The sequence below is a fragment of the Crocodylus siamensis genome, chromosome 1, assembly GCF_052110815.1.
Source record: "Crocodylus siamensis isolate JL-2025a chromosome 1, ASM5211081v1, whole genome shotgun sequence".
Taxonomy (NCBI): Eukaryota; Metazoa; Chordata; order Crocodylia; family Crocodylidae; genus Crocodylus; species Crocodylus siamensis.
This window is the reverse complement of record NC_143395.1, coordinates 8,856,014-8,881,578: the sequence shown is the minus strand read 5'-3', so window position 1 is coordinate 8,881,578 and position 25,565 is coordinate 8,856,014. Positions and strand designations below refer to the sequence as shown.

Below are 25,565 nucleotides of genomic sequence, written 5' to 3'. Positions count from 1 at the left end.
AGCTGCTTTAGTCGCCACACCCTAAAGACAAAAAGGCTTTTTGTTCCACTTCTTTCCAGACTGTACCAGTCAAGTACTAGAGCTAGCATCCAATCCAGCTACCTTTGCGATTGTAGAAGGCTCTGAAAGCAAAGATCAGGCTATTTAGACCTCAAAAGAGATGGGGAAACAGTTCTAGTCACACTTCCACTTTGCCCTGTGTAGCTGGAAGCTCTTGAGCAAGCCAGAGTAGCAAAATAAAGCCATGGGCATAATTTCTTTGCATCCGAGAGACTGCATTGTGGCTCTGCTTGTGTCTAATTTGAGCAAGGCTGCTTTTTGCAGAGAAGAGATGTGCCCATTCAGGTTGTCTCTCTTCCCTTCTACCTTTTGTACCAACTTGCCTTCCCTGTCCAGTCTGTGTTGCATTTGTGGCTGTATAAGTGCCCCATACTCTTGATACTCCTGGTGTGCCTAAGACCTTTTATGCTGTTTCCTGACACTGCTAGTACCTTAGCAGTCTGACTGCTTGAGCCAGATGGTTTTGCACATACAAATAGGTTGTCCATTCCAAACCCTTTTGGTAAATGGTGAACACCAGCCCCCGGAGAAAGGGGATGTGAAGTTGGAGAAGCTAATGAACCAGTTGAGAGAATAGGATATGAACAATCTAAGGGTGTCTACTCAGCAATAAAGGTGGGATTGTAACAGGGGTAGGCTGTCTAGTTAGCTCACTTAATTGCCATGAGACAGGCATGAAGCTCAGTATGAGCTAGTACCTGGTCTTCCAGCTCTGGTTTGTTCAGCCGTGCCAGAGTACTGTATGTGTTGCTTTTACCTGAACTAGCTACATGAAAGCTAGTACAAGGATGCTTAACTCAGGTTCTGCTACATGACAGCTCTGAAAATTTGTTGTAGCGGAATGTGCAAGAGAGATCTCATACATCTTGCTGAGACTTACTGAGTCACTTCGAGGCCACTGAAGAACCATCAGCTGATGCAGTGTTGGCTGCTGTCAAGTTTAACTGGGCTTTGACCATGATCCAGTGGATTGGGAATCAGTTCACAATGGTTGTGGGACAAGGTGCAGGCACATATAACAATTGAACCATTCACAGATTTCATAGACATTAGGGCTGGAAAGGACCTTGAAGATCAAGTCCAGCCCCCTGCCCCAGGGGCAAGAAGTCAGCTAGGGTCAAAGGATCCCAGCAAGATAAGCATCCAAGTGTTTCTTGAATGAGTCCAGAGTAGGTGCCTGCACCACTTTTGGAGGGGGTCTATTCCAGGTCTTGGGGGCTTGAACCAGAAAGAAATTTTTTCTTATGTCCAGCCTAAAACCGTCTTGTACGAGTTTATGACCGTTGGTCCTTGTCTGTTCATCAGAGCAACCCAAGGGAAAACATTCTCCCAGTTCCTGATGTATACCCCTTATGTACTTGTAAGCAGCCACCAGGTCCCCCCTGAGCCTGCACTTTTCCAGGCTGAAGAGTCCCATGGCTCTCAGCCTCTCTTCATAAGGCCTATTCCCTTGTCCTCTGATCATGTGCATGGCTCTCCTCTGGACTCTCTTAAGCTTCTCGACATCCTTCTTGAATTGTAGAGCCCAAAACTGGATGCAGTACTCCAGCTGTGGTGTACAGCGGGAGGATGACATCCTGAGATTTACTTGAGAAGCATCTATAGATGCAAGCCAGAGTTTGGTTTGCTTTACCAGCTGTGACATCGCATTGGTGGCTCATGTTTATCTTATGGTCAGTCATGACCCCCAAGTCTCTTTCAGTAGTGGTGCTAGCAAGCGTAGCACTGCCAAGCCTATAAGCATGCTGTGGGGTTTTTTCCCCTTACATTTATCGGTACTGAACTTCCATCAGGTTTGTATCTGCCCACTTACTAAGTTTATCAAAGTCAGCCTGGATCACTAGCCTGTCCTCAGGCGTGGATGCTATGCCCCAAAGTTTAGTGTCATTGGCGAACTTAGCCGGTGCTCTTCTGACACCAATGTCCACGTCACTGATAAAGATGTTAAAGAGAACTGGTCCAAGGACAGAGCCTTGGGGGATGCCACTGGTCACGGAGCTCCATAATGATTTGCTGCCATCGACCACTACTCTGGGTCCGAGCCAGTTTCCCAGCTAATTGGACTGTGGTGTAGCCAAGGCCACAGCTGGCCAATTTTTCCTTGAGGAGGTCATGGGACACCAGATTAAAGGGTTTTTTAAAGTCCAGATATATGACGTCAATCTGTTCTCCCTTGTCCAAGTGATACGTCACCTGGTCATAGAAGGAAATGAGATTGGTCAGGCAAGACCTACCTGTGACAAACCCATGCTGACTATCCTTCAGGGTGTTACCCTCAGCCAGCTTATGCAGAAGGCTGTCCTTGATAATTTTCTCAAGAACCAGGGATTGAGGTCAAGCTGATTGGCCTGTAATTCCTAGGATCTACTTTCTGCCCTTTCTTGAAGATGGGTACCATGCTGGCCTTCTTCCAGTCTTCAGGTACTCCACCTGAGCACCACGAATTTTCGAATATTTTTGCCAGTGGTTGAGCTATGACACCTGCCAGCTCCTTAAGTACCCTAGGGTGTAGTCTGTCAGGACCAGCTGACTTGAAGGTGTCCAGCCTCTTAAGGTGATCTTTTCCTAGATCAACACAAATGCTGGGTATAAATACGCCCTCACCCTAGCTGTCCCGTGTCTTGCTAGGGAGGGCGGTCCCATGGGACTGATGAAAGACCAATGAGAAGTACCCATTGGGCAGGTTGGCATTTTCCTGGGTGTCGGTTATCAGCTGTCCTGTTTGGTTCAGCAGGGGTCCAATGTTACCCTTGCTTTTTTTCCGGCTCCCTACATATATGAAGAAGGATTCTTTGTTATCCTTGATATGTGAAGCTAGATAGAGCTTGGTTGTAGCCTTGGCTTTCCTGATCTGCTCCCTGCAGGTATGGGCCAGTGCTGAGTACTCCTTGTTGGTGGTAATTCCAGCCTTCCATCCTTTTGAGGCGTAGGAGGTCCTCAAGTTCCCTGCTGAGCCCTTTTGCTGCCCTTCCTCCGAGATGGGATGGCCATCCCTTGTGCTGTCAGGATCGCTTCCTTGAGGAGCAACCACTTCTCTTGGACTCCTCTTCCTGTCAAGTCGTGGTCCCTTAGGGCCTCACCGACAAGCCTCCTGAGCTTGTCAAAGTCAGCTTTCTTGAAGTTGAGAACTTCTGTATTGCTGACTGACTTGCCAGCTTTGCAATGGATAGTGAAGGTGATCAGCTCGTGGTCACTATCACCCAGCTTTCCATTGATTCTTAGGTCACTAACTATGTCATCCCCTTTGGCCAGTACCAGGTCGAGCAATGCTTGACCTCTCGTCAGCCCGTAGACTTCTTGAGTCAGGTAGAGCTCGTCCATGCATATGAGGAAGCTTTGCAACCGATTGGATTTGGAGGACTGCTCTTCCCATGAGATGTCCAGATAGCTAAAGTCTCCCATGACAACCATGCACCAAGAGCGTGCAGACTCAGCCAGTTCCCTGGTGAATTCCTGGTCCAGTTCTTGTTTCTGGTTAGGAGGTCTGTAGTAGACTCCTACCATGATGTCCCCTGTGCCACATTCCCCATGTATTTTGACCCAGAGAGACTCCAGTCATCCTTCCTGGGTGCCAACGTCAATTTGGAGGGATGTGTAGCAGTCCTTAACATAGAGAGCTATACCCCCACCTCTTTAATCTGCACAGTCTCACCTGTACAGAGGATAGCCATCTATACCTGTGGAGTCCCACCAGGTCTCTGTTACCCCTGTGAAGTTGTAGTCATTCTTGTTTAGCAGGAGGACCAGTTCCTCCTGTTTATTCCCCAAGCTCCTGGCATTTGTGTACAGGCGGGCCCTGCCTTCCCTACAGATCGTTCGAGAGCTAAGTTAGGGGTGGGTTCCCTTAGGTGCCTTAGCCTACTGGATTTACAAGGGTTGTCCAGTGGGCTTGCAGTGGCGATAATCCCCCCAACCCCCAGCAGGCTTAGTTTAAAGCCCGGTTGAGCAGGTCAGCCAGTCTGGCAAGAAGAGCCTCCTCCCCAGCGGAGTTAGGTGGAGGCCATCTTCCCCCAGCAGACCACTGCCTCTCTTGCCCAAGAGTGGACTGTGATCGTGGAAGCTGAAGTCTTCACGATGACACCAGCACTGCAGCCTTTAGTTGACTACCTCAACCTATCTCTCCCTCCTCAGCCCATGATCCACAACCGGGAGGAGCGAGGAAAAGACCACCTGCGCCCCTAAGCCCTGCTCCCAGAGCCCTGTAGTCTCTCATGACCTGGCTGGGATTGCTCTGAGCCATGTCATTCGTGCCCACATGGATAAGGAGCATAGGGTAGTGGTCAGAAGGCCGGATAATCTTTGGGATCCTCTCTGCTATGTCCCGGACATGGGCCCCCAGGAAGTAGCAGACCTCCCAGGCTAGGGGGTCGGGGCAGCAGATTGCCCCCTCAGGAGGGAGTCTCGCACAACGACCGCTCTGCGTTTCATCTTAGGGAGAGTAGGGGGTGGTGATGCTCCCATGTCTGCAGGAGCTGGCATCTGTGCAGCCTCTACTGGGGCTGCAAGAGGTTTGTACCTGTTGCAAAGCTCCAGAGGGGAGGGGACCTTGGCCATCTTGACCACCTTGGTCCAACCCCCTGGCTGGACAGTATGGAAGATGTCCGAGTCATCCCATTCCTAAATGTCCTAAATGTCCTAAATGCTCCCAGGGCTTGTGGGAGCATAATGAGAAGCTGTGGTCAAGTAGGGAGTGAGGGAGGACACAGCCGGCTGTTAGAAAGATTTTATTGACCAAGCAGTGCCAGAGAGCTCATTGATAAAAAGTGCCAACAAAAGGGAGAAAAAGGAGGGACCAGTAGAGTTCTGGCCGTGTACCAGAGCAGCCCATTCAGAGGGTGGGGGATGGAGCAATGCAGTGTGGGATGTCTGGAGGACCAACCAGACCTGTGTCACAGAACTCTTAGTGCCCATAAGGAGCCCTGAAACATGTCAAAATAGTACTTGATTTCCAGGTACACTTTTGAACTGTTCCAGATGGCTTTAAATCAGTTTAACAGGCTTGTATCATTCTAAGGCGTTGCGTGTGTCCACGCCCGGAGATACGAAAGCTCTGCATCCAATCCCCAGGCTCATCTAGTTCTCTAAAACAAAACCCTTTTAGAGGCCGTGCTCCAAGTAATCAAGTTATTCTTCTGTTTCAATGTTGAGCGCTGGGCTTCTTTACTTCCAAAGCTTTTGACATCTGAGACACAAATCAATTTAAAAATTAATTCACTTACTTAGGATAGGGAATTGCCTGCCTAATAAATCCAGGCTCTGCAGGTTTCCGTCTGTTTCCACATCAGCTTCATTTCTAACTTGGTTATTCCATTGCTTTCCTATCATTTTCCATGAGTCTTGCTCCTTCTCCCAGATAAATGTCAGTGGTGTTGACTGTACCGGTTGGGTGGTAGAAAAGCTATTCCTTCGCTTCCTCTCTGGTTCTATCTGCTGGTCTTATTTATTTGGGTATCAACAGCATTGGTGTAAAGCACTTTGCACCTACAGAACTTTTTATCAGGGGCCCTCTCAGTGTTACTGTCCTTAAAAATCTGCTTTCAACTACTTTAGGCCAAGCTAAAAAGTGAGCAGCCCATCAGCAAGACCCCAGCTTTTATAATAAAAGTTTTGTATTGTGGTCCAGGCAGGAGACGCCCTTTCTGCCGATGCACGCTGAATGCTGGAGTGACGCCGTGGTCAGGTCACTGAAACACCCTGCACCCTGCTCGGTGAGGAAGGCTGCAGGCGAGTAGTTAACCTGATCACATAGCTTCAAACCTCAGTGCAGAGCATTGTTAAGTTTGGGGGTTTTGCTTGATTGGGTTGGTTTTCCAAGTGGGATTTTTTGCAACAGCTTCCCAAAGGAGAATGAGGTGCCTTGCACTCTGTCCCTGTTGCCACATCGACCTCAGCCAAACAATGGCTTTGATTTTCTGGGATTTGGCATCAGGGAAGTTCTTCCAGACTGCCAAAGTACTGTCAGGTTCCATTTTTAAAAGTGACTTGAGAGCCTAATTCTCACTGGAAATCTTACCGGTGCCTTGAACACGTTACCTTCAGGCTAGCTTTGCATCATCCAATTACAGATTAAGTGCAACAGCCTTGGGGTGTATTCTGAGTCTCGGGAGGAGGCTGCACGCAGACAGTATTTGTGTGAGAAATCTGTAGAGATGAGTAACACTGAGGTTGCAGTGCCACAGATCTCTGCAAGAGCACGGCTGCTATTAAAGGATAGGATACTCCCATGTACCATCTCAACACAAACCACATCAGCTGCTGGCACCAATTCAAGTTAGATGTGGTTGTTCTTAATACAATTCTGTGTGATGTAATGGAAACCTCTGGACTGTGTCCACTGCTGCTCACAGATGTGGTAATAACCATAAGAATAAACCCATTTTAGTGTTTATGGTAAGGGCATTGTCTTACAAGTCAGTGTCAGCAGTGTGGATATTCTCCATTTCCCCCTCCACAAGATGCTTCTCTGTTTCTTCCTAGTGTCACTGCCTTTGTAGAGACTCTCCAGTCACACCTGCACCGAAAGGGAGAAAGGATGTATCATCTGACACGGGGTGGCTGACCCCCGGCCCGTGGGCCAGTTCTGACCCGTCCGGCTCCCTGCAGGTCTGGAAGTTTGGCAGCGGAAAAACGGGCAATTAACACTGGCATCAACCCATCCCCCCACACACACACACCACCACCTAATTTATAAGCCCCCTGTGACCAGATTGTGCCCCAGCTGAACAAGGACTGCATAGCTGGATTAGGCCCATGAACCAGATCTGACCTTTGGGGCAAAAAGGTTGGGCACTGCTGATATATTTGTTTCAGAAAATCAAACTGTGCCCTGCTGAACTTGGAAAGGCAAGGTAAGTAGAGAAGGTCTGTCTTACTGTGAAGCTAGTTACTAATGAGGCAAAGTCCCTGAACAGTTCGCCTCACAGTTTAAAATGCACAGCAGTGAAGGCCATTTGTCTTGGTACTTTACTTAGGTTTTCTGCTTGATTCCTAATTACTGCTACCATTAATGGCATAGTAAGGGTGTCTCCAGGACAACTGATATGTCAGGGGAAGCTTTTCAGGTCAGTTGGGCATTGGAAGAGGTAGGATGCCTTGGTTGCCTACGGTTTTGTAGAGTGGCCCTTCTCTGGTAAGTGACTTTTTAGACACTGTTGAGATCTGTGTTTGTGCCTCAGTGGTTTCCAAAGCAAATTTATTTAATTTACTGGCAAAAAGGATCTATTTTTTCTCATTGTCAGACCTTCAAAGCCAGTCTGAAAGACAAGCTCATCATGCATGGGTTTGGCATCTTCCCTTCAGAGGCACAGAAGATTGAGTTGGTGCTCTTTCTGAGAAACCACTTTGCTTTTCCACATGTGTTGTCCTTTGCAGCTTACCTGTTTGTAATAGCCTCCACCTTTTTTCCTAAAACACAAGATTCCCAAGTCCAAAAAAATAAAAGAAAATGGCAGCAGAAGTAGATTCTTTGAGACACTGGCCATCAGCCTCTTGACATGTATGAATATTGTTGCATCCCCAGATCTAAAAATCTCCAGTGCATCTTGTTGCCAGCAGAAAAAAACCAAAAACCCTGACCCACTCTTCTCTAAAATTACTTACGTGGAAAGTAGCCTGGAATAGAGCAGAGGAGCTCTATTGATCTAATGAGAAAATTTCAGAGTAACTGAGACATGACTTTTAATGCAGCATCTGCTCTCTGGAACGTCTGCAGCACGCAAATGTACGACTTCGCCTGGTAGAGTCAAAACCTGGGAATATCAATGATGGCTGAAACGTGCTCGTGGTGCAATGCGGAAAGGAAGTCCCAAATCTTAACTGTTCTGGAGTTGGTGAGGCTTAATGCAGGAGCGGGGAACAATCTGTCCCTTTGTGGTCAGGAAGCAGAGACACAGAGCGTCTGTTGGACAAGGAGGACAACAGGGACCTGCATAATCATGGATGTCCTTGAGTACCAGCTGTAAAAGGCAGCTGATTCTCCTGGAGGCAGTGGGATCGAGTCGCATGACTCCTTTGTCTGTCTCCCCCATAAAGGCGAATATATGCACACTTTATGATAGCATTGAAATGTACTTCTTTTTTTGGAAATAACTCTGAAACTGTAAAGCATAGGACAAAGGAAGTGGCTTAATGAAGCTGTGGCAGGCATGTCCTTGGTTTGTCTTGGTTCTGGGTGCGATGGTTCAACAACCCCTTCTTTAACTTAATAGATGGACAGCACACTGCCCATTAGGCAGGACTGGTGGCAGGTTGCTAATAACCAGAGGACTGCAGGTCACTGCTGTGCAATGCAATGGGCTGTGTCTGTCCTCATCCTGAACAGAGAAGTGCAAGGCCAAGAGAGAACCACCTCTGCCCAGTGCTCCATCCAGGGAAGTGCGCACAGCTGCTAGGAAGCTGGAGCCCTGTGTGTGCTGATAGGTTAGGGCATCTCTGGGGCACAGTGTTGGCCTCCTGGACCCCACTTGGAGGCACTAGCTAACGGGCCAATGCAAACAAGATGTTCAGAAAGTGATGAGGGGAGGACACACATGCTTACCTGGGGGAGTGCAGGCGACAGAGCGATATAATAGGTCTAGGTGACAGACTTGAAGCAGGGGCTTAGGCATGATAACATCATAAAATGACCTTCAGCCCTAATCTGTAAATCTGCAGGAAGATAAAAGCTGTAACATGTTTGAAGATTTAAACCCCATGTGCCAAGCTTGGCTTGGATCAGTATAGCATTAGAAGGGCTGTGATTCATGTATTTAATAGCACTGTAGTTCTTTGTAACCAGTTTCGTAATAATTAACAGATCCCCAGAGCTTTAAGTGTTGGTTGCTGGCCTTTCATTCCGGCGTTGGCAACAAAGCTGGTGTTAAGCAATGACAGATTTCTGCTTTGATGTCTTAAAGGCAAGTTGCACTGAGCAAATGAAACCTCAGTGAAACCCATGGGTGACTCCAAAAATGAGACGCACAGGTGTCTTCACCGACAACCCTGTTGGGGCTGTTTTGCACAGAAATGAGCTTCTGTTAATTTTTAAGAATGATTTTTCCCCTAATAAAGTTGTTTACTGAAGGCAACACAACATATGCCAGATGCTGAACACTATGCTACAAAGCAGGGTTTTTTGATTGTTTTTTTAAATTTCTGACTTGGCCAATACCTGCTGGAACTCTCAGATGCGAATTTTTGTAGAATAATGGGCTTCTGGAGGTCATCTAATCCATCTCTCTGCTCAAGGCAAGATCAGTCCTGTCTAAAATATTTCCTCTGAGTGTTTGTCTAATCTGCTCTTAGAAACTTCCAGGAATAGAGATCCCACAAGTCCTCTAGGTCATCATCATCATCAGTTCTGTTGCTTAAGCACCCTCATAGTGAGAACTACTTCCTCATATCCACCCTAATTTCCCTGGCTGCATTTTAGACTTGTTTGTCTTATTCTGTCCCCTGCAATCTGTCACCCTTCTCTTTATAATTGTCCTTCATGTACTTGAAGGCTGTCATCAAATCCTCTCTGAGTCTTTACTTCTCCAGAGTGGTAAAAGCTTGAATAGCCTCTTGCTGCCTGATACATTTGGTAGAAAAGGAAAAAGCCGGGATATAACTTCACTGTTGCTAGGTGGTTCTTTTCTGAGTCCCTGAGGTCTGGCACCTACATCTGACCCCATTTGCAGTTGTGCAGACTCAACATCTCTGGGTTTCTAGACTTCCTTCTCACATGGTCCAGGGGCTCCAATGTGCCATCGCCTCTCTCTAGGATGCCCTCGTCTGCAAAAAATGCAGACCCTTGGATGCCAAGGGTTTTATAAAAGAGATGAAACCCAGCTGGGAAGGAGCAGACCAGGCTGATCTATGTTATGGAAACGTGTTCTGAAAAGCAAGCAGAATCTAGAAAGGGGAGCAGGAGAGCACAGACGCACACGCATTTCACAGGAAAGAAGAAGCATGATTCAGAGTCTGAACACAGGACAGGAAGCGAAAGAGCAAAGGAGTGCTCATTTGTGAAACCGAGGACACGCTTTCTATACAGGTGAAGACCAGCCGTCACGTTTTTTATGTCTAACCCTACCTGTATGGACATTGAGTGGGGGTGGGCAAAATATGGCCCACGGGCCATATCCGACCCACCAAGGGATTTTATCCAGCCTGTGGCAGGTCCCTTGACCCTGCCCAACCCAGGTGTGGAAAGCAGCCCAGGTCGTGGTGCATGTGGCCAGTGCCATCACTCCCGGGTGTGTGGGGTGGCACGACGGCCAGACTGTTTGCCTGGCTGCTGCAGCCAGTCTGCCCTGTACTCGCCACTGGGAGCGCTGGGCAGAGAGGGCAGGTGAGGTCTTCTGGGAGACTGGCTGGGACCCCCGCGGGCAGGGCACGATCAGCTGGGCAGATGGGATGGGGCCGTGGACAGGTGGGGAACAGCAGCTGGGAGTGGGATGGGCAGGCAGGGGCTTGGCTGGGGTCGGGATTGCAGGACGGTGACAGCACAGGGCCGGGGCCCAGTGCAGAGCTGTGATGTGCTTCCTGCATTTCCCTACAATGGGCGCTGGTTCTGCATGCAGGGGCATGAGGGAAGCAGATCATGGATAGTGGCTCTGGCCTGGGCCCAGCCCCGTGTTGTCACCACCCTGCAATCCCAGCCCCAGTGCCAGCCTCAGCCACCCATCCTGCTCCCAGATGGCCCTTCCCACTTCCCTGTGGCCCCATCCCATCCTCCTGGCTCAACACACTGCCTGTGCAGGTCCCAGGCTGATAGCCATGGAGACCCCATCTGCCCACCTGCCCGCTTCATCGAACATCCCCAGTGGTGGCTCCAGAGCAGATGGCCCAGGGGCAGATAGGTCCAATTGCCGTCCTCCCCGCCTCTGCACCATGTCAAGCCATATCAGCACCGCCCTCCCAGCCCACAACAGCTCACTAAACTTCTTAAGGAGCCCCCCAGCCCAAATAACTGCTTACCCCTGAGATAGAGAGATGTATCTAAGGATAACTGAATATCTGCAGAGAGAGTGCTGTGTCATTAAGTCCCCAGCAAATTTCCATGCTAGGCTGGGAGGCCCACTCCAAGATCTTACCATCTAAAATAAAGAAGACGAGATACAAGGGGAAACTGAGGCATAGGTCAAAGGTCACACAGCAGATCAGAGAATGAGCTGGAAAGATTTTAAAGTAGAATCACATGTCATAAAGCCAGTCCGGTGCCCTTCCCACTAGACCACTGCCTCTAGGACAATGGCTTTATGAAGAGTATAGCATGGAGTTAAAGGGGCAGAAAAGAGGAAGTCTTTTGTTGTGGTGTCTGCTACCCCACCGTAACTGCCCCAGTGCCTATGCTTACTCTCAAGTTGGTGGAAGCTAACCTAAGATAGCTTAGCCTGGAATCAAAGATGGGCTACTTATCATGATTTAGCTTCTACTTGTCATAGTGTAAGACAGGGTGGGCAAATGCAGCCCAGGAGCCAGATGTGGCCTGCCAGGCCGTTCTATCTGGCCCACGGGGCCCCTAAAACATTTAGAAAATTAATATTTATCTGCCCCTGGCTGCCTATCATGCAGCCTTCGATGGCTTGCCATAACTCAGTAAGTAGCTCTCTGCCCAAAATAATTGCCCGCCCCTGGTCACTGTAAGAGCATGTTGACACCCCCTTTTGTCCCACAGTAAATGTGTCCATTTTCCCCTACTCAGGGTTAATTAAGAGTCTCTTTAGAAAGTCTTAACTTTTAAGTCTCTAATTCAGTGCAGCTTTGTAACATCAGTTGAGTCTGACTTTTGTGTATTTGCCTCAAGTAAAATTGAAGGTAAAAGATTAAAAACAGACCTTCTTTGAGCCAATAAACAGACTTAACAGAGCAAATGAAATCTTGGCCTGGTGCAACCAGAAGGAATGTGGCAGTATGTGGGAGGACTGTCTGAGCAGAGTTTCCTGGAGCTGAGTCACAGAGAGGTGAAGACTACAGGCTCTCTTGGGAAACAAGGACCACGACCACTGAACAGGGGACTTCTCTGCATTCTCCATGAAACCGTAACTCATGCCCCAAGACTTAATTGGTATTGTCTTGTGAAAAGCTCATTCGACCTTGAAGTCCTTTTTAAGTAGACACCCGGCTGAGTGACAAAGCTGAGGTCTGGGTCTGAATATTATCAGAGCTCAGGTAGAGCTCGTTTGGGAGCTGTAATCCACTTCTAGATTCAAGACGGTGAATGCTGTGTGTTAACTCCTGTAATAAGATGCAGATTCTCTGCTGTCCTAATACACCTTTGGTTAACAAACCTTTGGTTACACTCTAAGCTTATTAGACAGATGCATGCATGAAATAAGTGAGAACGTGCCTGTGAGTGGACAAACGTCTTCTATAGTCCTGCAAAATACTAGAACTCTTGGTTCCAAAATGATACCTTTTATTAGACCAGCTGGAAAATGGCAAGAAACCGATCTTTTCTGCAAGTTTTCAGGATCAAAGTCCCTTTGTCAGGCTCTGGGGAAAGTGTAGATGGTACAAGATGATAAAAAAAAGTCCCCATAGGTAGGAAATAAACTTCATTTTTGCACAGGGGGAACTGAAGATGGAAGGCTGTCCCTCTGGGTCCATGACAGTGTCTTTGTGAGCTGTGTTGAGTAGCTCTGTGATGTGATGATCAGGTAGAAGTCCTTCCCTGGAGGTGTCAGATGGCAGGCAGGGAGGTAAAAAAACTTCCTTCTTGTTCTGCACTGACGTTTAAAATCCAAAATCGGCTAAAATTCAGCATTTTCCATGTTTCAGGGGTGTACTTGGTAGCCGTGTTGATCTGAGACAAAAAGACCTGTAGCCCTGGACAGTTCTATAATATGTCCTAGAGTCTTGTAATCCCAGAAGCCGGTGTACAAATAACACGTTGACATGACGATCGCCGGCTGATTCCCATAGAATCCGTTGTTTCACGTACCCGTCCCGTTACGTTTCCTCTTTCTGTGTTAATCAGGAGAACTATACAAAGAAGTGAGAGGGGAGGGACATGCAGTGTTTATTTGTCTTCCACAGTCATAAATCTTTGTGATATCGGCATAAACCCACCACAACAATCTGCAGTGCCATATATCAGGTTACGAGTGCAAGCAGGGCTGAGGAATTCTTTACCAGACTGCTGTTTCCACACGGCATTAGCAAGAAAAGAAATAGGGAGAGAACGAGAGAGAAGCATGGTAGCTTCTCCACAGGGACAGTCTGAAAGACACTACCCTGACTTTATTTTCAGCAAGATCCTCTGGCTAACTAGCAGCATTAAAATCCCACAAAACAGTTAGCAATGTTCATCTGAAGTCAGGCAGAAGAGTAGGTAGGATAGCACCTTAGAGACTAAATGGTGCAGACAGGCATGAGCTCTCGCAGATACAGCCTACTGGCTGTGTCTACATGTGCACTTTAATGCTCAGTAGCTTATTTTACTGTGCAATTATGCTAATGCACAGGAAAATAAGCTATTGTGCATTAAGCGTCCCTTAAAAATGTGCGCTTTGGGTACTGCGCATTAGGGCAGCCTGATGCACATTCATTTAGTACCTCACATTGGAGGGAACCTATACACGAGCGTGGCATCTTCTCCAATGCGCTGGAATTCCAGTGTGTCAGAGCAAACCCAATTAATTGGGGCTCCAAAAATGGCAGTGGGGCACTTGTACCAAAGCTTATCGAGCAAGCTTTAGTTCAAGTGCTCCCACCACCATTTTTAAGTGCAGGGATGCTGATACACGAGACGCCATGGTGCTTTAGTTAGAGCAGGTCTTGGAGCCACGCTAATTAAAGTGTCGCTTCCCTCCCCACCCCCAAAGCGTATTTAAAAAAGTGCCCAGAGGTACTAAATTTAATGTACATTAGGAAAAGTGCATTAATACACGTGTAGACGTGCCCACTGTGTCAGATACTGTGATATGTTAGCCCCCAGCAAAGTAGGTTGTTGCCTAGGAAAACTCACATTTCTGAACCAGTTAGTCTTTAAGGTGCCATCCCTAGGTGGCATAACTAGGGCAGGGTGAGAGGGCACCAGTTCCAGGTGCCAACTTAAAAGTGGTGCCAGTATGGCCCCTTCTGTCCAAAGGAGTCTTTCCTGCAGTGAGCACTGAGCCGGGTAGATGCACTCCATGACTCCTTCCAGAGGCTTTTGCAAGGGAGGTACGGCCCTGCCCCAAGGGGCGGGGCATGAGGTTGAATGGGGCACCAGGAGCAGCCCCTCGGAGCCCACGTTGCTGCCTGAGCTTTTGGCCTAACCTGATGTTGCTAAGAGATGAGCAGCAGCAATAGCAGCTGCCACTCAAGTGAGGAGAGCCCTGGCAGGTAAGACTCCTCTCCGTCTCCCCCACCTCTTACCCCCACCGCTGTGTTCCAGTGATCAATACAATTCCCCTCAGCCCCAGGCGCTGAAAGAGCTTGTTATGCCTCTGTGCTGCCCTGTCCTACCTTCTGCCTAAAACTCATTAGTCTTTAGATGGTCTTGTGTTCAAAGCTCTGGACTGGTCACCTACATGACCACGAGCAACTCAACCAATGTCTGTCTGCCTCAGTGCCCCATATGTCAGCCAAGGCTAATTGCTTTCTTCCCCTCCTTGAGCTTCTTGTTCTAGCTACATTGTAAACTCTTCAGGGCTGGAGTCTTGCTCTCCTTCTGTGTGTATACAGTGCTTTGCACCTTGGGGTTTGATCTCACTTGGGGTATCTAGGTACTAATTAGTTATAATTACCACTCTTCCTAGATACTGACACCTTCTAGCCATGGGGAAGCACCAAAGTCATGCTCTGAGCAAGCAAATCCCCTGCTCCCTCCTGACTTTGTGCTCTGCCTTTGCTTTTTTATTAGAATTGCTGCCTGCTTTGCATCTTGCAAGCTCAAGCCCTCAGTGCATTCAAACTGCCTTGCATCCTGGCTTTTATCTGCCACTGTTTCACAAGGGGACTACGATCGGTTCTGTGCTTGTTTCATGTCCACGCAGGGAAGAAATTCAGCTATCCAGGCAGGGTGAAAACCAGGATGACCACACAGCTGCATCCAGGCAGCATTAATTGGGACTAACCACCAAGGAATGCTCCCCTAGGCCTGGTAAAGTCCCCTGGCTTCAGATAAACACAGCTCTTACACAAGTCCTCTTGGATTTCCTTCCATGCTCCAGCTGGCAGCTGCTTTCCTTCAAATCACCTTCCAACCTCAGCCCCCTGTTGCTCTTTATTTGGCCTCGGGGTTCTCAGCTATCTCCCGGTATTCCCATTAGCAAGCAGCTGGGAATGGATTGGCATGAGCCGTAGGCAGTGCAGCAAATGTCAAACAGTGCCTCCTCGGGATCACAGATGTGAAAAAATCAGAGCTGCAACCCCCCTGTGAGCCAGTACAGACCTTTCCCTCCTTTAATGGCTGAGGTTAAAAAGTCTAGAACTGCTTCTGCCTAGGACATTGAGGGCACAGCTACATGGCACACTTCCCCGGCTGGGCAGCAGTGCCCTCAAGCACTCTGCACCACGCCAAGTATAGCCACACGCATGTGGTGTTGCAGGTAGGCTAACTACCACAGCTGACTGATAGTCCCAGATAGCCTGCCCCATGCTTCTTAGCACACCAGCAGTACCACGCTGATGTGGCCAATCAGTTCAAGAGACAGCTAATGCAGCCATGCAGCGTATCTGAGGGCATTGCTGCCAGTTGTGGAAGGCATGCTGTTAGGATGTGGCTTTACTCTTTTAGCTTTTATTTCAGAAGGTCCCAGAGGTGTTGACTCGAGCTAGGTTGGTTTTATAGTCATGACAGTAAATGCCAAATTATAACATTATTTTAACAGATCAGAGCATCAGGTCCACGACATTATTAAAATAAAAGGACATTGCGTATTCACTGGGTGTCCATAGCTGTCCCCCTGTCCGCTCTGTGGCTCCTGTCCCACTTGTTCAGTTTTTATCCTTTCCCAATGTCAGGTGAATGAATTGCTCATGCACCACTTTCACTGGAGGACCTGGTTTGTGGTTTCCCCAGCAAAAGTTTGAGAATGGACTTTACACCTAAACTTCAAACCACATAGTAAGCCAGTTTGAGAGCTATCTTGAGTAAACCTAGATTTGATTTTAGTCATTTCCCTCAAGGTGTGGTGTTGTGATGTCATGTAGAGACTTCTAGGGAACTATTGACTAAGGGATTTTGTTTGAATACAGTAAGTCATGGCACTGGTTTCCCAGCCAACATAACGCCAGTCGCCAATAGCCTAGTAATTAAAAAACTGTCCTGGGACATGGGATATCCAAGACTGAGTCCTTGTGGTATGTGATTCTCATTCTGATTCAACGGGTATTGAATTACTTCTATGAAGCAGACCAACTTCCACAAGAAAGACCGACTTAATGGTGAGGACATTCACTTGGGCTGAGAGGAAGATCAAGCCTATGTCTATGGTACAGGGGCTACAGCTGCTTTAGCTGTGGCATCAGCACTTGGTCAGCAAGGCCCTCTGATAGAGGACAGCAGAAGAAATTTGGTGGACGCCTTCTTCTAGGGCCGATCTGTGTCCACATAGGCAGGTTTGCAAACAGACTTCCACTGGTGGCGGGGTGTGCTTTACTTAGTGCAGACTAAGCCCCAGTTTCTAGCCTTTGCAAAGTAAAGCGGGGTCTTGGACCTGTGTCTGACCCATTCCTAGTCAGTAGACGAACCACCAGGCTGGTGGTTTGTTGTATTTATTTTCATGGAAAATATTGAAAAGTCTCAGTTTGTCCTTGGATGAAGAACAAAGGAAAAGTCGAGGACCACAAAATGCGTCCCAGGATGGAATTGTTTTCTGCTGCCTGGCTCCTCTGGACAAGGAGTAGCGTTTGCTGTGAGGATGAGGGAGGAGTTCGATACAGGCAGGAATCTTGATCGTTCACATGGGACACCAGAGCTCACCTCCTTTGGGCCTTAAGGTAGGGTTTAACTTCAGCCTCCAGGCTTGATCGACCAGTATGTTAAGAAGGGGGATTGGCCATCTGTCCTGCCCTTGTCGTACCCACTTAAAATATGTGGGTAGCAAAACATTCCCCCTCTGAAGGCCTGCACTGTTACGTTCATGTGGCTGTGACTCATCTAGTCTTGCCGGTAAACACACCCATGCTATCAGCCTCCTGGGTTGAGTAACTGGAAACAGATTTTGAATAAGCAGAAGCCATATGCTGCAGGAAACAACACTGCCCTCATACCTGAGAAATTATGATCTAATGGGTATTTTGCTTCTTTAATTTGCCTAATCTTTAAAACCCCGGGTTTTACCCTCTGCATGGCCATTGCCTAACCTGGATAATGCTTTCAGCCTGGGATGTTACGACATACCTGCTAATTATTAATTCTCACTGTCATTAAGCAGGTGAAAAGACGTGCCGCTATTGAGAAACAGCTGCGCAAATGATGCTGTTGAGTGCTTGGAAGCACATGAAATGGGATGTTTTAAAAACATGCACTGTCTCTCTCCTTCCCCAGTTCCTCCTGCCTTGCAACAGTGTCCTCTGCAGTGGCAGAGAGCTCTGCAGTTGCAAACTAAATAGGGATCCTCCTTACTGCAGTAGATTTGCTGGTGCAGCAGCCACAAGCGCTTGTTAAAAATGTTTGGGACAGCCTCAGCAGTGAATCGGCGCTTGGATCTTTGGCTGTAGCACTTCTCAACCCCCAGTAAAAGACTAACTAAATGTTTTCTTTCTTATTATTCTAAATGCAGTTATTTAAACTGTGCCTGGAACATGGAGCAAGCCAACAACATCAAGGGCTGATTTTGAATCCCCTTTCTCTACCTGTGAGTTTGCAGGTACAGGTCATTCCAGAAACAATCTGCAGCTCTCATTCTGCATGCTACTCCCTGCAGCTGGAGCCTAGCCCCCTGCCCTGAGCCACTGACTTGGGCAGGGGGCGGGGAGGGTCTGCCCAAACGGAGCTGGTTACAGGATGGGTGCCTTCTTAACTAACAACTCTGTAGGCAAATGCATTCAGGCAGCTACATGGAGGTGCAAGACAGCAGGTTCCAACAGAGGGGAAGACTAAAGCTGTAAATATTAGGGTGTGTACAGAAGTGCTCCTTGCACGTTTTACAATACTGTCATTTAGAGCACTTTTTATAGCTCTATAAAGTTACAGCACTTGTAAACATGACAGAAGTGTGGTGTTTGTTGTGGGCGGGGGTCTGAGCCTCCCTGCATTTTCGAGACTGGGAGGCAGGGGTTCTCTGCAGCTGCCTGGGGCTGCAGGACATGGTACACAGCAGCAGGCCAGTGGAAATGGCAGAGCTGGGATGAGAGGCTGTCGCTCAGCCTCTCATCCAACCCCCTTCATCCCCCACCCATCCCTCCCACCTTGCCGGCACTAGGAGCAGGCACCAATTCTGCCACAGGCTGGGCAGCAGCTCTCACCCAGGATGACAGCTTGGCTCCAAATATCTGGTCCTCAGCCATGCAGGGTCCTAGGGGAGCGATGTGTGTGTGTCCCACCCACAGCATGGGAGTAGACACTGCATCTGCCACAAGGCCAGACAGCAGGCCTGCTCCAAGTTTCTGGTCCTCAGCCATACAAGGTCCCATAGGATAGTGGCAGAATCTCCAGAAATTTGACCAGCACGCAGAAGTTATTTAAAATGCTGTAGATTCCTAAAGAGTTGTAAAATACAGCACTTCAAATTTCATACCTCATTTAACAAGGGTCAGTTTAAAGTACCATACCTATAAAGTGCTGTAAAGCTGTGCACGTTTGTTAAGTCACAGCAATGAAGCACTTGAAAGGGTGAAAAAAGCAACTTCTGTACACACCCTTATGGAGATCACATGGACCTCAGCTTTTAATTTGTTTGCAGGCAGGAAGATCATGTCAATCATTCTGTGGCTTGGTTTGTTTTTTTTGTGGGAGGAGGAAGCGGGAAGTTGACTGATAGATTTGTTGGGCAAGCAAAGAAACAAAACTCCTCTTTGGGAGTGATTTTGACAATGCCAACACCCTTCAGCTCCAAATGATCCTAATAATACAGGCAGGGCTGGATTAACACATAGCCAAGCTAGGCATATCCTGCCACAGCTGCTTCCTAGCACCAGCTCCAAGCCCCACTCCCTGCAGGTGGCAGCAACAGGGTGGGGAGGGGTGTCTTGACGGGCCCTGGGCCCACAAGTTTGTTTGCCAAGGGCCCGCTAAAGAGAATACAGCAATCTACTGTTCTAATGGGTCCTTCTGGCCCTTAGATCTCCGGTAAGGCCCGTGGATTTGTGAAGCAGTAAGCCCACTGGAGTATTCAACACAAGCAAATGATATCAGGAGGCATTACTTTACAGTTAGGGCTGCCAGGATCTGGAATGGGCTCCCAAAGGAGGTGGTGCTCTCCCGTACTTTGGGGGTCTTCAAAAGAAGGTTGGATAGATATCTGGCTGGGATAGTATGATACCAGCAGTCATTCCTGCCAAGGGCAGGGGGTCAGACTTGATGATTGTTCCGACCCTAGAAACTATGAATAAATAGGGGATAACTTGTATAGGGAGGAGGAATAAATACAGATGTCACAGCTGTGGGCATGTTTCATCAGGCTGCCTTCCTGGGGCCTCCTGTGCTGCTTGGAGCAGAGAGTCTCATCCACCCAAGTCTCCTCTGTCCCCATGTTTATGCCCTTAAACTCCTTGGGCTCATGCAGGAAGACTGAAGTCCATGAGGCACAACACGAGAAAGCAGGAGGTGCTAGGAATCCTGGTTTCTGTGAAAGCTCCAGCCTTGTTTTTACCAAGAACAAACTTCGAAGCGGGCATCTGAACGTTCTGCAGGTTACAAAGCAACGGCTCCGTATGGCTGTGATAGAACCAGATCCTGACTTCAATCTGGGGTTTTGCAGGTCATAGCATCATAGAAACACAGCAAAGTAGGGTTAGAAGGGGCCTTGGGAGGTCATGTAGCCCAGCCCCCTGTCTAAGGCAGGAAAATCCCAGACTAAACCAATCTAGCCAAATATCTGCCTAATCTGGTCCTAAATTCCAATAACATGGCCTGTGCTTTAGATCCTAGTATTGGTTCATGGTAAAGCACAGAGCAAGATGAAAATTTCAGTCTTGATCTAAATGTCCCAAAAGTTAGAAAACGTTTGGAACATGGGAATTTCCATACACGATCAAACCCAGGGCCCAACTAGTCCAGCAACCTGTTTCCAAGAGTGCCCAGCACCAGGCACTTCAGAAAAAAAGTGCAAGAAATCTGAGCTAATGGACCTGAATGAGGTGAGGGAATCAGTGCCCAAACTTTTTTTTGTTAGAAAACGTTGATGCATCTGACATAAAACCGCGTGCAGGAAACCATTGGGGTGTGTACACAAGATGCTCTGGTGCAAAAGCAATAAGATACCGCACCTTAATTTGTTGCTACCATGCAGTAGCACTGCCAGTACTAACCGTGCAGCGATGATACTGCACAATAGCATTGGGGAAATAAGTGTGGTGATGGTACTGTGCAGTAACGCTGGTTACAGCACAGTCATTTAGCACTTGCGTATGCACGTATGAAATGACTGCGTGGTAACAACTGTGCAGTGGGTGGAGATGCGCCCAGCGAGTTTTAATGATTTGCTGACGGGAAAAACAAACAAACAAAAAGAAGGATTTGATATTGTTAAAACATTTTGTGCAACATTCTCAAAAAGTTTCTGCATTTGAGGTCAAAATTAAGGTATGTTTACTCGCATACCTTCCCCTGCCCCCTTCCCCCCCCCCCCAAATTAGCAAAAATTGGGTTCCAAGCCTTAAGCAGGGAAGCAGATTTTCTGCCCTGGATAAAAGCATGGAGATACTACAAGATGCTTTCTAATTCTTTTCCTTCTCTTCTTTCTGACAACTACATGGAGAGATGGTGCAGCCCAGCAGGGCCAGATATAAGGTATGCAGTTATATAGTTATGTCACCGTTGATCCGTGCTCCACCTAATGTTTAAAACCACTTGCCTGGCAACAGCAGTGCCATTTTATTCAGGCGGTGCTGAATGAGTCAGTTGAATTCATGGCTCATTATAACTACTCCACAAATATTAATGACTGTTTCTCAGTAAAGGTCTTCATCAAGTCATCCTTTCTTCAGCAGTTTTTCTGTTGGTTAGCTAATTCTGGTCTTTCTTCTTGTTTGTCAGGCTTACAGACTGTTTTTAGCTATTTTCAAAATCCTAGATCTGCCTATGAACTCCAAGTCTTCAGCAGCAGCTATAGTTTCAGCTTTTGGCTGAACAGGAAAGAGCAGTTGAGACTGACCGTTCAGCTCTGAAAGGGTTAAAACTGGAAGGAAGGGTGAGTGAGCTAAAGATCATGCTAAAGATCATCTGGGAAAATCATTTTGCCTTCATTCTGACTCTCCAAAACCAAGGTGCATGCCTTATTTGGAGGCGTATGGTAGGCAAGAAAATATGCTTTGTTTCAAAATTTGTATTCATTTATGGCAAACAAGAAAAAAATTGAACTTGAACCAATGTTTTCAAAGTATGGAAATGAGGTGTTTCAATTAACACCATCTGGATTGTTTCAGATGTTCAGTGTGTGAGACACCCTGTGATTTTTGATTGCACCTTCTTGTCCCGATTCAAGATGGGAAAAGGTTTGCCATCTCAGAAGTTCTTACATGGCAAGAAAGCCATTTACAGCCAGCTCTACTGTAATATAGTTTGGCTTAGTCCCATGGCTACCCTCCCGTTTAAAAGCCAGCCAGAAATCTACGTTCGCTTTGTAACTAAATAGGACCCTATATGCCAATGTTTTTTAACGAGAACTCCCCTTTGAAATCAAGAGGGATTCTGCTTCAAAACTGATGGCACAATATACATTATATCAGATAAACCATGGAACAGTCTCAGCATTAGCGGTACTTACCAGGGAGCTTACTGGCCATGTACCATGTCAGGAGTTTTGCTCCATGAATTTTGTGCCCTGTAGCCTACAGCAATCAGCTTCTGTAATTAAGCAATAACAGTGGTGCCACACAGCATTTCCTGCAGTTTAATGAGGGTGTATCTGCAATTGCACAGCAGCTCTGCTCATTTGGTAGCAGAGACAAAGATCTGCAGGGTCACGTGCCAATGCTAAACTGTTTCTGGAGCTGAACGGTTCTCCCCAGCCTCCTCGCCGGAGTGGCTAGATTCGCTGCATGGTTTGTTTCTGATCCTTTCATCAAACGCTACCCTGACAGAGCAGCTATTCAGTCCCTCTTCCAACAGGCAGGTCGCCCCATATGCTGAGCCAAGCTGGCATCTGACAACCGGCCTCAGTTTATGCAACAAAGCTTTTCTCAGGGCAATAGATGTACAATTGGTTTCTCTCCTTCCCGCACTACTACAGTTAAAGATCTGGCAGAAAACCTTTCCACAGGCACCCACCCAGAAAACATGCCATGCTCTATCTAGCAGGGAACACTGCCCTCATTAACGGTAAGGCCCCTAACACCAGCCCGACTAAGATACCAGTTATTCACTCTATGAAGAGCTGCATGCTTAACTCCTTTTATATCTGGTGGGAGGAATTAGGGTTTCTCTGTGGGAGCTGTCTCATAAAGCAAACCGCTCCTTCATGAGCACTGGGAACTTCCTGGCTTGGCATCAGATAGCTCATCGTGGACTAAGATATTCCATTGTTTATGATGGCTAATCCTAGCTATCTGCCAGGGGGGTTATGGCAGTACCAGTCAGCAAGGCCTTGTCAGTGGAAAATATCAGATGAGTCTCACCCATAGTCATGCACATGTTCCCTGGACATTCTCCGGGATGCCTACGGGGCACATTTCCAAGGGTTTGGCAGATTGTTCCATTAATGTTTTAGCAAACTCAGGATTCTTTCAAGAGCTTCCTGCTTTGCCTTGCCAAAAAATTCAAAGGGCAACTTCATCCAATGCCGAGCAGTCTTAAAATACCTCGTTTGCCTCACAGCACAAATTCAGCGGATTAACATCAACAGGATGTGCTTGGGACAGAGAGCAGGATGGCTGAATGCAAACCCAGAGGCAAGGTTTGCATCCCCCGCAAACATGGGATCAACTAAAGAATCACAATCAGGTTTTTTCCTTTGCATTCAGGCTTGGACCCCCATCATTTGTTTTCAAGCTCACCTCTACAACTGAAAACTGAAGGTCTCGGATTATCACATGGCTCCAGGAGCTGGAGCTTTAAGGAAAAAAAACAGTGTTTGTCAAAAGAGGCGGGACAATGGCTTTCTCCAACATTGGTGGGAATGAACATCCCCTGACACCTAGTACCCTAATCCACTGTAAGTCTGGATATTACCGTTCCACCTGCTCTACCACTCCTAGCAAGGCTGGTGGAAATGCCCAGACTATGCCACAGAGTTGCACGGGCAGAACTCCAGTTTGGCTGGTTGCCTGACAGACCCATCTACCCCTTGAACTGGCAGCCACAGTCTGTCTAGGAGTGGCATTGCTCGGTGAGCGATAGGGAGGTCCCTTCAGTAGGTGCTTGCACCGATCAGCCGTTATTGACTTTTGAGCTCCTGGTTGAGGCTCCTTCCAGTCCTTGTGGTGAAGCTGTCAAGCTGCATGTTCTGTGGATGGTGATGGATTCATTCATCTATCCGCTGGCAGATGGCCAACCAATCTGCTTTGGCATCCTAATACCTACCATCCTAACACCTAAAGCATAGGGGCTTGCGCTATGAAGGCAACCCAAAGTGGTTCAGAAATGCACCCAAATTCAGCCTCACCCCTGTTTAGGGCATGTCTACACTGCTACTACTTTGCTGGCAAGACTGCTTCCAGAAAATAAGTCCCACAACTCCTCCAACTCCATGTACTCCAGACCCAGGACTGAGGCAGTAGGGTCATTGTTTTCATGATCTCTGTCTCTGGCATGCTTGAGAAAGGTGATACAGGGTGTCCCCAGAGCATACTACGACTTTTCAGCAGCAGTCTAGAGAGCACGAGGGAAGCAGAGCAGACATGCCCTGCGAGGTCAGCTAGGATGGGGGGTCTCCAGCATCTGAGGCCGCAGACAGGCATGATAGTTTTTGCCCATCTGTCCCCCGAAAGCAATCTACAGCTGTAACCAAACACAAGTGCACAGCTGCAGACCAGTTTAAAAGGGCCCGGTCCTGCAAAAAACTGAATAAGGATTCAGATGAACATGCTCCAAAATGGAGCACCTTCATTAATTTCTGTCTGCATCCGTCAGGAGCAGGGCTAGGCTGACATAGCCCAGCTCTGCTCCCTGCCCTTTTTTTTTTCAGAATGGGAGTAGGGGAAAGGGAGTGGAGGGGACTTGTTCTGGGGGTTGCCCAGCTGGTGCTGGAGGGTGGGATGGGGGGCTTCAATCCACCCCCCACATCAATATGGCTGGGGAACCCCCCAAATGGACCTCCCTTCTCTGCCTTCCCCCATCCATCCTGAGACAGCACTGGAGCTGCAAGGATGGGGCAAAACTAGGGGAGAGAGGCGCAGAGAAGCAGCCTGTCTCCCTGGATCAGCTCCAAATTGGACCCAACCCTCCACCCTCACAACCCAACAGCTAACCTCTGTTGGCTCAGGAGAATTGATCTAGCTCCTGGCACTTTCTTCAAAGTGCCATGAGTTGGACTGAGGAGCTGCATTTCTGTCTGTACCGTGAGTTACCATACTTGGGCCTTGCAGTACGCAGCAGAAAAGTGGCTAAACACCTTTATGATTCTGGACTTTAGGGCATGTTTCTCTTCTCCCTCCACAGCCCTGGGATGAACCTAAGGCTGAAATCTCAAGTCAAATTGTCTGTCCTGCTTCCAGCCTCTACATGATTAACTTGGCTTTAATTATGTTTGAAAGAATGAATGCTAGGCAAGCAACTTGGTCCAAAGTAAACTTTTGTGTTAAAAGGACCTGTCAGACCTTAATGGAAAAAGCAGGAATTCCTGCCTGGGATATTAATCTGCATGTTGCAAACAGATTGGACCACTTAGGTATGTTCATACTTTTTAAAATGGGTGTTGCTGTCCTTTCAGTCTTGAGGGGAACTGCCACGTTCAGCAGCAGTAACAGTACTTTCATTGCTTTGATAGCACAGTTCCTGTGATAGGTTAGGGTCATTATTCCACTTCACAGCTGAGTAAATTGAGGCACAGAGGGCAAAGTGATTTCCCTAAAGTTTCGTAGTAGCCCAGTTACAGATTTGAAAGTAAAACCCTAATCTCTTGAGTCCCAGTCCTGATTTGTCCCTTTTATCAGGGCATAAAGTTGTGTCTTGACCAAGAAGCTATAACTGGGGGTGGTTTTATGGCTAAAATACTCACTTGGGATTCAGAAGAGCTGTCTCCAAAGTTTTCGTTCTACACCACACTCCCTGCATGGGACGTTGATGAAGTCACTTCACTAGGGATTTTCACAAGAGCTCAGCTCTCCATCTGCTCCCTTTGTACCTCAGGGACCACATTTTCCCTTTCACCCTATCATGATCCTTAAATTCAGCCAAGAGCAACTGCCTGAAGGTACCATCAGTATGCAAAGTCCACGTGGCAAAACAGGTGGGAAATCATTCTCCTCAGGTCAGGACCTCCTTTCCTCTTGAGGCTCCCCAGAGTCTA

The 25,565-nt window shown here is 47.8% G+C and overlaps 1 long non-coding RNA gene across 1 annotated transcript in view; it reads right to left on the bottom strand.

Moving 5' to 3' along the window:
* Window positions 1-12,425: 12,425 nt before the first annotated feature.
* The window catches only part of LOC149872559 (uncharacterized), a 31,352-nt gene continuing 18,212 nt past the window's right edge, over window positions 12,426-25,565 (bottom strand). Inside the window, exons 3-4 of the long non-coding RNA XR_016439773.1 lie at window positions 23,113-23,167; window positions 12,426-13,008 (exon numbers count right to left, since the gene is read on the bottom strand). This is a non-coding gene — a long non-coding RNA (uncharacterized LOC149872559). The remainder of the gene's footprint in view (window positions 13,009-23,112; window positions 23,168-25,565) is intronic.